At 40.4% G+C, this 14007-nt stretch overlaps 1 protein-coding gene across 1 annotated transcript in view; it reads left to right on the forward strand.

Moving 5' to 3' along the window:
* mettl24 (methyltransferase like 24) overlaps positions 1 to 14007 on the forward strand; it is a 55397-nt gene that overhangs the window by 1657 nt on the left and 39733 nt on the right. The gene's annotated exons all lie outside the window — the stretch shown is intronic.

Here is a 14007-nt window from a genome sequence, read left to right on the forward strand (position 1 = left end):
ATGATGGCTCTGTTGTTGAGGTCAGACAGGTTGGGTGTGGGGAGGCGGATGATTTTGGTGGCAGTGTTTGTGGTGCGTATGAGTTTGTTTTTGAACCTGCACATCAATGTGGTGTGCAGTTATTACAAAATCCTTTTGATTACTTACTGACGTCCAGTGATCCCTGGTTAATGGAAAAAACAGCTTTTGCACTTTACAGGAGTTCCAGTTCAGTTGCTTTCTTTGTTTCATGTAAGTGCTGTCTGTGTTAAACTCAAGCGGCAACCTCCGTTCTAAAAATATGAGTCCAATGTGGAAGTGCTAAAAAAACTGCAGTTCATCAAGGATCCGCTTGAGGCTGGCTCCGGAAGTACCGGAAACCACATACACACCAATTCAAAAAGAGCTAGGTCAGCAGAAATAAACATGTTTACAGCCTGGTACAAAAGAGGAGTGTAGTATGGATAGCTCATTTCTTGATCAGCACACACTGAATTTTTTTCTAATGTAGCACTTTCGAAGATATTGAGATTACGAGTCTTCCAATGAGAGGCACAGCTGGCTTGATTGACAGGCGGGAACACTGTAGCTGTTGGCTAGGAGGCTCAAAGCCCGCCTCTTTATGTCACACTGGCTCGACAGCAGCAATATGGCTGCCGCCGGCGATTGGCCTCAAAACAGCGCTTCAGAAACAGATGGGTGACGTCACGGATACTACATCCATATTTTATACAGTCTATGGTTAAACTATTGTTGGAATGTCCTGTGCCCTCAATTGCCCAGATATTATTGTTTTTTAGTACTATAAAGCTGCATTTTTCCATTAAAAGAAATGTTGTAGCAACTTTGCAGAACATATATGCTGCTGAGAGGTCAGGCCTGGTACTTGTAAGCCATGCTCAAACTCATAAAGTAAAAACAGGGATAACAGAAAAAAGTTTGGTGACCGAGCTCACATTCAGGTGACTTTTTCAGCACAAAACCACTGTCTACACCCATGTACTTCCTTTATGAACACTACCACACAACAAATGATATGATTGAAAAATAACAACAACAAAAAAATAAATCTTACACCTTAAAGCTTTAATTACTACTAAAAGTCTTTATCAATCCACTCATAGCCCCTAAAAATGTAGATAATTATAACAGATAGGTTTCACACACAATACAAATAAACTACTTCCTCTGTGCCTGTTGATTCATCATTTGAAAATCTATACATACTCAACTCTAACAAAGACCCATTCAGATGCAGAGCAATCACTAGCGCAGATAATCACACACTCACACACACACACCCACACACACATACTCAAAGTGCTTGACCTTTGACCTGTGAAGTGCAAACCTAACAAAAGTCCCACTTTCCTCTCTCTGTGTCCCTCCGTGCCTTTTACTTTTCCCTCTTAGATTCATTTCAGCTATGTATTTAAGCTTTCATACCCATATCTGATCCCTCCATCCATCCTCTCCCCTGTGTGTCCTTTCACTACTATTTTCCCTCACTCACACACACATAATAAACCTCTTCCTTTGATCTTGCTCTCTTCTCTTATTCAATCCCCCATTGTCCTCTTCTCACTGCAAATTTGGGGTAAGTGATGCTTGTTCTGCTTTTGTTTTTGTAAATCTTTAATGAGCTAAACCAACAAGAGACGAAAGTGTAAAAAGCACTGAGTTTTTAAATACCATGAAATCACTGCAGGGCTGTTATGCCACACTGAGAGACGGGCACTCATGCGCCATCAATATTACATACCGCCATATGCTCACTGTGCCTGCTTCGTAACAAAAAAATTGTCACATAAGAAGCCCTGGAGGGGCCCTGATGAAATTTCTGTGTCATATGCTGCTGCCATTTAACTCCTCGTCTTTACACCTCTTCTTGCTTTTTTCTCACTGTAGGCTTTCATCTGAGAAGATCACTGTTGCTCTTTTCCTTCTGTCATGTTACCTCGTTTTCTGCGCTCTTATCCTCCCTGATGCTTTTTCATCTCTCCTGTCTGTCTTCATTTAAAACTTCGGTCTCACCTCCCACTTCTAACCCATATCTCTCCTGCTTTTTTTCACAACACTCTTAAATTTTTTTCTGGCTCTTCTCTTCACACTGATTCGTGCATTGCAGATAAAATAATGTGCAGAAAAGGAGCTAGGATGCCTTCAGTAATAACGATGAATGAAAATCACTGACACATGGAAGTATCAGTGAGAAAGTTGGAAAAGTTGCCCCAAAGCCAACAGCCTGCCCCCTCAAAGTCCTAGCACTCAACAGCTTAAGCATTTTTGTATCATATCGTTGGGTTTGTTTATCCTCCCAGACAGTCTATTTGCCATGGGATTGCATCACTTGGCCCAAAAACAATAATGCAACATAACTTTAGGTTCTGTATATCTGTTTGCCTTTCCCAGTGTTTGTCTTTTTTTTCCTTTTTTTTTAAATTTTTTTTTACAGTTGTTCTTACTGTCAACAGTTTGTGGAAAAATCGAGGTTGATGTTCCTGTGGAGCATAAACAGAAACTGTTAGGTGCACCTCAATATTATCTATTTATAAGGCATTGTGGTTAACACCAGTGAAATGTTTCCCAATCCACATGACAACATCTACATCTACTGGAAATAGAAGTGAAAATGTTGCAACCCCTTGCAAGGATCAGACCTCCTAAGGGAATTTATAATGGCATTCAGAAATCAAAGGTTAAAAATGGTTGCATATACATACGGAATATATCAAAAGACAACACATTTTGAAACAGAACTTTTTTTCATTTTTATAAATAACTAACATTCAGTGTAGAAGACGCACTTTTAATAATTGATTTGCACCATCATGACTGCCAAAGCAGCCACCACACCCTCAGCATTTGAACTGGTGAGATTGAAAACTGCTGCCATTCACTCTGTGTGGTTGCAACTTGCTTTGCTGCCTAATCAGAAACAGTCGGACAACGACCAGGCTGACAGCGCCACTTTTTAACAGCTCCCTCATAAGGTCATCATAATGAATTTAAAGGTAGTATAATGTCACCCTATTAAAATAATGTCCTATGTCATTTTTTTGAGTTTTTGGGAAAACACAAAATACCTTACAAAATGCAGAGCATATGATACTTATTAATCATTTCAATCAAAAAGGCCTTGACAGTGGATAACTGTTGACATACATAGAACATTGTGTGTCAATTATGTAACATTAAAGAATAAAGTGACTTAGGCCAATTTTCAAACATTCTAGTGTGACTTTGATAACTTTAAACCCGGCTTAAACTGCCCTTTCATTCCATAGTGCAAACTCATAACTAAAATTACCCTGCGTTAAATTAAACAAATGTCAGGTAAATCAAATTGGTCAGGAGGCAGTCCCTTTCCTCACTTCTCCAGGTCTTCTTTGCTGGGTTTTTATTGAACTTAACCCATTTCCAACATCCAGTTTTGACAACTTTAAGAAACCTGACTAAAACTGTCCTTTAATTCCATCAAGCACACTCAAAACGTAAATGACTCTAACCTAAATTGAACAAATGTCAGGTCAATAGTAAACCTTATCACTCACCGGTAGAAACTGATTCAAGAATCATGTTTAGAGCTTCTTCTGCACTATAGATTCTGTTGCTTCTTGAAGCAGCTGCCATCATGAAAGCTTGTTAAACTGCCCAAGTCAGCCATTTTATCCTAAAGAATCAAAGAATTTGACTTAGGGCAAGAATAAAATGGCCTAAGTCACCCTCTTGACATAGGCCATTGTCCTATAGGGCATAAAGAGCATAATCCGTTCAACTAAGGATTAAGGCGATTTTACCAGACGTGGCCAGAATCATCAAGAGATGACGAGAGGTGACGATAAAGAGAATTAACTTTGCATAGTGCTGGTGGGATTGAAAAGACAATTTAAGACAAAACGTAACAGTGAAAGGAGGTAGCACAACTTCAGGCAAACTGGTCGTGGGCAGTGGATTAGTAGGACCTCACCTTTACCAAAGTTAAAGTAGTCTAAGCCCTACTATCGCACCCATAGCTAGTAGAATTGTGAACTCCACATGGCATGAACAGGTGGTACAAGAAAGAGCTACACAGCCGTTAAGAAACAGACAGACATTTTAAAGCTTTTTTTTCCCCTCCCAGAGGCTCCAAAACAGCTTACGTTTCGTACACCAATGTGACCCCTGAAGAAACTAGACTGCATATAGTCTTTTTAATTTACAAAGAAATATGTAGGTTTTAGGATTGGCCTACGAGTTCTTGTGTGTGACAGTGACATTTAACCAGCTCAAGACTATGGGGGCAATGAGTCTCTTGCATCGTTATTTTGGGGGGCACGGGCATGAAAGTTTGGGAACCCCTGATGTATGGAAGCTGAAGTTAAAACCTATTTAAGAACAGACTCATAAATAACACATACATATACACTGGCAAGGGATAAACACCACAGAATTATACAAACCAGCAGGAAGCAAACTTGAATTACTCACTCAGAGCTAATTTCCCAACAGACATACAGAATATATAAGTATTTTTGTGCTTCAAAGTCTCAGTTTATTGTAGTAAAAGCAGCTAAACGCCAATTTAGTGTTGGTTTCTATGCTTAAAATACAATGCAGATTAACTGCAGTGCATGAATATATTCAATTTTGTAGCGCGGTGTTAAGCATTAGTACATGATTTATCAAACTGTGTGTATCGACACTGAAAATAATGAAGCACTGAATATTTGTTTGTAAATGTCCATCCCTGCAGCTCAGAATTTCCTGTGTTTTCACAACAGACCCTTCTCTTTACTTCAGTATGAGCTTGACAGTTGAAACATATCATGCGTATATCATCATTCATTATAAATAGCCCATTAGTATGATTGACTGAGTCAAAGAGACACTCAACGCCCTTCTTTTTCTTCTTCTTCTCTAATGTTGATTGGTTTTGTCAGCTCTTTATGGCCTTTAATGTATACTTGGAGTTTTATTTGCGTCTTGATACTGGTTCCATACCTGTCTTGTCAAAGTGTCATGCATAACTACATCACATCAGATAGCACTATATTCCCTACTATATTATCTGTTTGATGGATGACCTTTTTAGTGAATATCAACAAGTACATGGTGACACAGCTTCATATTAAAACACCAGCTGCTCCCAAATCTTTTCAGCAGTTTGAAATAAAATAAACATTATGGATTTTTAGCTTTGAGGCTTTGTTTGTGCAAAATGAAGCAAAACATCATTCAGATAGGCAAAGCTCTTTTCAAAACTAATTCAAGAAGCTGACAGGTGACAGGACAGACTGCTGCTGACAGATTCTTCCCCCATCAGTATTGTGTCAGTGACAGAGAGAGAGAGAGAGAGAGAGAGAGAGAGAGAGAGCCTAAGGGTCTCTTTTTGTAATAACCAATCTAAAGGAAATCTGATCTCTTAGCTGTCAGTCATCCATATAAATACCTCCACACACATCCCCTTTAATCATTTACCTCGTGCAGGATTTTTACCCCGCTGGGGGTAAAGGAGTAGAGGGATGAGTTGGTAAATTATAGAAGGATATAAAAACAACAGCAGCGAAGATGAAGGGAGAGTTGGAAGCAGGAAAAAAGAGAAGAGCAGACACAGCATGCTCTGATGACTCAGTGCATCGTCACTCAGCCCCCTGACTTTAACACAGACTACTGTCTTTAAATCACACTGATGTATTCACACACACACACACACACACACACACACACACACACACACACACACACACACACACACACAGATACACACAATACATTCTCACTCCAACGCATTTTTACCTTTTTAGATGAAACAAGCTTCACAAAGTCAAGAGGCTTCAGGGAGCTCAAAAACTCACCAAAAGTCACCAAATGACACCATGTACAAATTTGCACAATGATTGCAACACTCCCCCACTAAAAGTAAATGTTTGGATAGGAAAAGTAAATGCAATAAATGTAGACCTTTAACCCTCCTATTATCCTTGGGGTCAATCGGACCCCATTCAATGTTTAACATCTCTAATTTAATGATTAACATCATTTTTTTGGCTTCATATTTCATGACTTTTCCTAATTGAATGTAGACAACTGGGAAAAATATGAAATTAAAATGTTGATATGTTCCATTTTCCTGTAAAAAAAATTACGCATAGGTGTTCCTTGGGGTCAATTTGACCCCATGCTTTTTAGTTGTCAAAGAGAAGAAATATACAGAGGGAGCAATTTGGGGTTCAGTGTCTTGCCCAAGGACACTTCCGCATGTGACTGCAGGAGCTGGAATCGAACCGCCAACCTTCAGATTGAGATATACTATTTCCAGCCACCATGTCTCTAAAGACATTCAGTGATATGTAATGTGTCATACGTTTTGATAACATAGAAACAAGACAGGGCCGACGAGAGCATGACAAACTCGCAGCAGTTTGATGTTCTCTTTTACAAATAAAGTCCTCCTAAATGCTTTAATTGTGTTTATGCTTGAAATATATTTTATTTAAAGGGCTATTTAGGTAGTCAACAAAGAAACATAAAGTACCTGACACATACACCTAGGTAACAATCAGTTTCTGGAGGTTTAAATTGCTGGGGTCAAATTGACCCCAAGGACAAAAGGTGTTAGTTAATTTGAGGGTAACAGGAGGGTTAATGAGTTCTACACATCAATATAAAGGATAACTTCTCCATAAATCTAGAGTTTAGATTTGTCAGACGAAAGGACAGTTTTCCACTTCGCCTCCGTCCATCTTAAACAGGCTTATACCCAAAGACATTGCTGTGTTTCTGGATCATGTTTATAGATAGTTTCTTCTTTGCATGGTACGGTTTTAACTTGAATTTGTTGACGCAGCAATGAACTGTGTTACGGACAATGGTTTTCGGAAGTGATTTAGAATCCATGCAGTGATTTCCACTACAGAGTCATGTCTTTTTAATGGCTGCCACCTCAAGGCTTGAAGATCACAGCCATTCATTATTAGTTGTTTTAAGCCATGTTCCTTTTGCACAGAGATTTCTCCAGATACTCTGAGTCTTTTAAGGACATTAGATGATGAAATCCCCAAATCCAGTTTTAAGCCGAGAAACATTATCCTGAAATTGTTGCAGTATTTTCCAGCACAGTCTGCAACAGGGGGACCTCATTTGAATGCTCTTTTAAAACCTAATCATGTTACTGACGTGCTGCCAGAGAACTCTTGTTGATGGTGAAACGTTCCACTAAGTGTTTTTTTAATGCATTCCACATTTTTTGCAGTCTTTTGTTACCACAGTCCCAACTTTTTTTAAAATCATATCTCTGGCATCAAAATGAAAATAGGCATATCATTTTCCAAAAACGATTATATTTCTCAGTTACATTTCATTCATTGCACGCGTGCTATGTGATGGATAATGTGTGGTGAGCAGGGGTCTCATCTGAAAGTGGCATACGCCAGTTTTCACGCCAAGTTGGTGGGAAAATGTGCCTACTGGTGAGCAAACTCTGACCCATGTGTACGCTAATTTTAGAGGCAGGGGAAATTGGCGATGCAGGCGGTGAGAGGGAGAACTGAAGTCAGATTACACTTTAATGCCTTTCACACACTTCATTTCATTTAATAACAACATATTAACAACACAAGTCATTATCATCACTAAACTCAGCATATTTTATTTGAATATGTTACTATGGTGAGCCATTTCCAATAAGCTGTCATCAAAAGACAAAAGCATGTAAAAATGAGAAGTGTGTGTCCTGTAAATATGAAACACTGCAGTGAGACCCATGCGCAATGATGAGTGATGGATGCTCTGACATGAACAACGGATACATGAATGCTGCAGCGAAAACTTTATTTTCTCCGTCTTCCTCTCTGTTGTTGCTGTGATTCACCGTGAAAAGCTTTGACCTTCCGGCTCATTTGTATGCATTTTCATTCATAAAGTGCTTTGCATTGACCATATATGGTTGGATGTGGGTGTGAAAAGGGCGGAACACGAGGCTGAACTACGTGCTCATATCTCAAGGTGGTTTTTGATTTACAGTATTAAAGGAATATTGCATGAAGTTGGTGTGCGAACGGTTTTATAAATCTTTCTTTTTACGTACGTACTGTTTTAGTAGAGATTCTACGTACTCTTTTATAAATAAGACCCCAGGTGATTGTGCGGATTAGAATCCTGGCAGGCTAAGCATGACCCCGACACATAGCAGAGGGGTCTTGTCTCATCCTGAAGGGCTTCTAATGCTCCACTTTTTCCTATCAGAGATGGTTGGGGCGCAGTAGTTCCTCAGGCTGCTCTAAAATCTGTCATATTTTCCCAACTCTCAAGACGGCAGCAGATTGATTTTATATGACTTTTGCAATCAGGTTGTCCCTGGGGTCCCTTTTGTTATTGAGAATTAATTACCTATGTCATGGGGTCTTGACTAATCAGAATCAATTATTTAACACAGCTGGGAAATAAGTAAGAAGGCCTGAGAGTAACTTCACTTAAATATTTTTCATCACTTTCTGTTTCTGTTCACATTCAAAGCAGTGTCCCAACTTCTTTGGATACGGTGGGGTACCATGTTATTATAATGGTCTTCATAATTTCTGGACCATTATAGAAGAATAATTATGTTAGTTTAGTGTTACACAACTTCATGCTTCCCATCTCAAAAGCTGGGTCTTATGATTGTTGTAATAATGAGACATTAATCAAGTTAGCCCTCCTATTTAAGAAATATCCCATCAAAGAAAGCCAAGATGAAATTGTTCTTTCATGGTTGAGATAAGGCAAATACAGTAAAAGCAAGAACCATTACTCTTCATAAAGTCAAACAACTTCAAAGTTTCCAACTTTTCAATTCACTGGAAGAAAAGTTCTGAAATAGGAAAACAGTGCCCAGAGCACCAGCCCAAGTCCAATGGCTTCCTGTCAAACAGTAGAATATTGATATTCACTACCGAATCTTCTCCCCGCTGAAACTTTTGCAAGCTATCTTGTCTCTCACAGCGTGGATATGAAATATTCTCTCAAAGCTTGCTCATCCGATCTCTAACTATTGATATACAGCATGTGCAAACATCTTCAAATTAATGTACAAATGAATTATTCATGCTTGATTCAAACAGAGCTTACTATTGCTTATCCATTTTATTCAACTCTCGTTGTCTGTAATTTTGTAGGAGGGTGTAGGTACTGTGACAACTCACTGAAGAGTTTCTCTAGTAGATCTATGTCCAAGAGTCATACAGAAATTTCATACTTCTAGGTCAGTCACATGTCACACACAATCAAATTACAAGCTGCAACGATGCATCATTTCAAGAGGTTCCCCCAGTTTTAGTGCAATACCTGATCTTTTTGCCTTGCTTCACAAAGCTGAAAAAGGGAGTGAGAACACTAGAGGATCAGGTTTCTTAATTATCCTGTAGCCTTTGCCAACTATGACAAATTGCTGTAAATAAAAGTTAGATATTTCTATCTGATCACGAACATCCTTGAAAAAAAGTCAACATATGGAATCACGACATGCAGATTAACTAACGCTCTCATGACCTTCTCAGATGAGGGTAACTGACTGTGTTTGGATAAAGAAGCATACTGTATGTTTGATTGAGTTAATTGATTCCAACATAAAGCTCAAAGCCCTGTGTACTTAAACTCAAAAGATTTCTTTTAATTTGATGGGACACAAGTTCTTTTAGCCATGGGGCAAGTATTAATTACTTTTGTTCAAATAAGCCTGAGTGTGATTCCAAATTAATTCTTTCCTCCTGAACATTCATTAGTCCAGCGTTGGGATAAAGAAAGAACAGAACAGGCCACTTTGTGCAGCCTGTGCCAACCACTGCCAGATACTTTTAGGCCCCCCAATGGAATTTCTAATGCAGAAACCCGCTGACCTTGGTCTTGTCTCAGAGAGCTGAGAGACCTCGGTTCATTAGAGAGAGAGAAAAAGGGAAAGAGAGAGAGGCTGTTACTAACGAATGAGAGGGGTTGACTTTTGTAATCCCAAAGGTGTGACTGGAGTCAGTTCTCAAACATCTCTGACCTCCAGCTGGGGCGTCTGGGGAACCAGGAAGTCACAAGGAATGACTGTCTGGGAGGCTGACGTGTCACCAAGGTCCCACTTCAGTCCCTGTGCTTAAGCTAAAAGTCCCATATATTAGGAACAAGAAATGGAGCGGTTACCCTCCATGCTTCATTTTTTTATATTGACTAATTCTAACAAAGCAGTCTTGAAAATCAAGAAGTTCATGGCATTTAAAGAAACATATGCTTCAGCAAAGTCTAATGAATTTATTTGCTACGTGTCAGCAGACCATATTTTCTAGTTTGATCTATATGCTAAGTTAAAATTAAGATCTGGGAATTCAGAATCCAGGGCACGTATGCACGTCCAGCCTTGACACAAACAGGACCATTAGTATTAACGTACCATTATGGAACGGCCCATTTGGCTGTAGCTTTAGCCGTATGCACGACTGCAAATAATTGACCAATTAACTAATTGCACCATGGAAGCGTGGCAGGTGCAAAACGTCATAAGTCCAGGGAACCTCCTACAAAACCACTATCCAACAAATTCAAATTGTGCATGCCTACTATGCATAAACAACAATAAACAGTGGTACCGGTGTGACTGAGACAAGATCAAGAAAAAACTAATTTTCAGCGGAAGAAGAAATGGACATTTTATTACAAGAATATAGAATGAAAAAACAGCTATTATCAGCAAATCAATCATCAAAGATAACAAACAAGGATACAGGGAAAGTTTGGCCTAAGATCTTAAACCGTGTAAGTGCGTGTGGTGTTTCTGAGCGCACAGTACAAGACCTAAAAAATAAAATAAGCAACATGAAAGCGGCTTTGCACAACAAGCACCGTCACCAACGTGGTCCAGGTGGAGGACCACCTGTCTCCCCATTGAAGGATGAGGACTTGTTAACAGAGTTGTTTGGGAAGGATTTACTTCACTGTATTGCTGGTAGGTTACCTAAGAATTATGTTGGGTCTCCTAAATCTAAATTTGCTGTATAATTTCAACATCGACCGACTTTTCCAAAGGATTCGTTCGATCCCTAAATATCTGTTGTCTTCGCATATTTCATCTTAAACGGTAAGGCATAAACACGATGTCCTCCAGCCTCTAAACAGCCTAATAGGTGCAGCAATCCTGCTGTTAGCACCTGCAATGGTGGTGTCTACCGCCATTAAATATGATGCTTTGTTGGGGTGTTAACCTGGCTCATGCATACCGCTAATCCATTTTTTTTTCACCATTAGTACAAACGGCCCGTTTTCATCACTAATGGCTGGACGTGCATACGGCCCCAGGTCAACACTTTGAACTCATTGTCATGCTCCTCCAGGCCACTATCTTCCATTGCTCTATGGTCCAGTTTGGATGCTCATGTGCTCGTTCAGGGCACTTTCAGCAGTGAACAGTGGTCTGCATGGACACCCTGCCCAGTCTGCAGCTCCACAGCTCCATAGGCACCCCTGACACCTTTCTATCACAGCAAGCATTCCCTTTTCAGCAAGCTCTTCTGTTGGATTGAGCCACACGGGCCAGCATTCACATCAGTGAGCCTTGGCCACCCATGAGCCTGTCTCCAGTTCACCAGTTTCCCTTCCTTAGTAGGTACAGACCAGATACACCCCATAATAGATGCATTCTGGAGGTGCTCTGAATCTAGCCTGACATTGCCAGACCAATCAGCCATCTCAATCATTTTCAATGGCAGATGGGTCTGGAAATGTTGCTATTATATAAGATTTCCTGCTGATCTCAGATATACCACACCAATCCCACCAGAGGAAGCCAAGACAACTTGAGAAGCCTGCCCACTTAAGCTTCTCCCCTTGTTGTCTTGAACTTTAGAGTACTCTACTGTTTGCTTTAAATGCAAGACATAATGAGGGGGGAAATTTGATCTGCTGTTGAATCCACCACTGTGGCTGTTTAAATCTGGATGATGTATTCAAATGCAAGCCACTTCCTGTTAACATTTTCTGCCACTTTGAGCTACGTGACATGCTGCTTTTCTCTGTTGTGGTCATTGTAGGTCTGTCCAATTGTTTCCAGAGACACTTCCACATGTGGCTGTTGCTAATGCACCCTGGAAAAAGGAAATTAATTGAACAGATCCAGACCTGTTCACTAAGTTGAATCAGTCTGGCGATGGCAGGCTACTCGAACTCAGTCACGCCATCACAATATGTCTCTATCAGAGTCATTCTTAAATGAATCTTGTCCATTTTCCTGCTGCCAACACCCAACTTTGAGGACAAAATGTTCACTTGCTACCTAACATATCCCGTCCGCGGACAGTTATTTACTTCACCTGTCAGAGGTCGTAATGGTTACAGCTGATCATTGTTTGTTGGGACAGATGATCTATTTGATTTCCAACCCTTCTGGTTAATTTATCGGCAATGACATTACTTCACTCTGTCTGCACGCGCCAACCACCCAGAAGGAGTAAACATCTCCACACAGGCACGTGGCTTTGCTTTCTCAATGCAAGATTAGTATCCAAGTGTAATGAAAAAAACAGGCCAGTGTGGACTCTTTGCCAAGTTATAGGGGGAGGAAACACAAAGAGAGCATTCAGGTAATCAATCACCCCTGCTTTGCAATGTTTATAAGTATTTCATTGCGTGAGTAAGGGTTTAGAGTCTGTTTAATCATAGGATACAGCTGGGATTTTAAGTTGTGCCAAGAATTGTTATTACCACTGCTTTTATTGTCTCTTAAGTCAGAGCATGGAGAATGCCAAATGCAACTCATTTTTGTGTAAAACCAGCTTGCCTGCAGGGATGAGCCCTGAAAGCTTGTGATCCCAACTTTAAATATAGATCGTACAAATCCTGCCTTAAACAGGATGATCGAAACCACATGTTGCAGATGGAAAAACAGAAGCTGCTCAATGCACTTAAAGTCATTGACTGAATAAACAGTGGGTCTCTTGTGCGCGCTCATTGCTATCAGACAAAGACTCCCACTGGAGGGGGGAAAAGTCAGTGTCAAACTGTCAAGTCCAGAGTCTCCATCGCACAATACTCCCCTCAGACGCGGACGCCTTGTCTGGAACATTCCACAAAGTTCTCAGCCTCCCTCCCAGATGATATGAATGAGTGCATTGACCTCTGAAATGGGAACTCCTCACCCTCATCCTTGATACTCACCTACATCCTCTCATCCATGTTCCAGAAAGTGGCACATTGTGTGACACCAAAAAAGTCCACAGTTTGTTTGCGCAGCCCGATACGGCAGCATTTTTAAGCCAGCTGTGTCTGGTTACAAAAATAACAGACACCACTTAGACCCCAAAGCGACACAGAAGGCCTCAAGAACAAACGTTAAAAGAGGTTTGTGTTGCTTTAGGTCTTGTTCTTGAAAGAATATTTCTTTGTATATTCTTTGCCGTATTTATTTTGTGGCTGATACTGAATGATAATGCAAATTGGAAAACATGCAAAGAGAGAGGCACAGTGATGAAAATAGGAACCCAAACATAAGCAGAGGGCTTGTGGAGACACCGCCGTTCAGTAATGATGTAGGCAAGACTCTAACCTCTCAAAAACACTGTGAACATTGTCAATTACACAATGACAGGGCTAATTTAGAGCATCTCTTCATCATCTATCTCCATTTCTTCACAAGATGTAGGAAACAAACAGAAAAATCTGCATAAAAACAGCGCGGTGAGCCGAGGGAGAAAATCAGTGCCTGTGTTTGACCGTCCTGCCGTCACTCTCTGTTTTTCCAGCTCCATTTAGGGAATAAATATCATATGGTGCCCAGCATGCTCCCTCTGCTCTGCCCAAATACACATCAGAAAAACAGATCTCATGTCTGGGATATTGTCCAAGAGGACAGACGCACACTCACACACTCCAACACACACATGCAGGTTTTAACTGCAAGCCCGCGAACAATACAAATGCGTCTGTCTCTGGAGATGCCGGCCAAGAGGTGCCGGCCGACTCGAACACTGTGATGAAATCAGACTACAACAGTGATGTCAATCACTCTCTATCTGTGTTTCGTCTCTTACACAGTCACTT

Source organism: Notolabrus celidotus, chromosome 13 (genome assembly GCF_009762535.1).
Source record: "Notolabrus celidotus isolate fNotCel1 chromosome 13, fNotCel1.pri, whole genome shotgun sequence".
Lineage (NCBI taxonomy): Eukaryota > Metazoa > Chordata > Actinopteri > Labriformes > Labridae > Notolabrus > Notolabrus celidotus.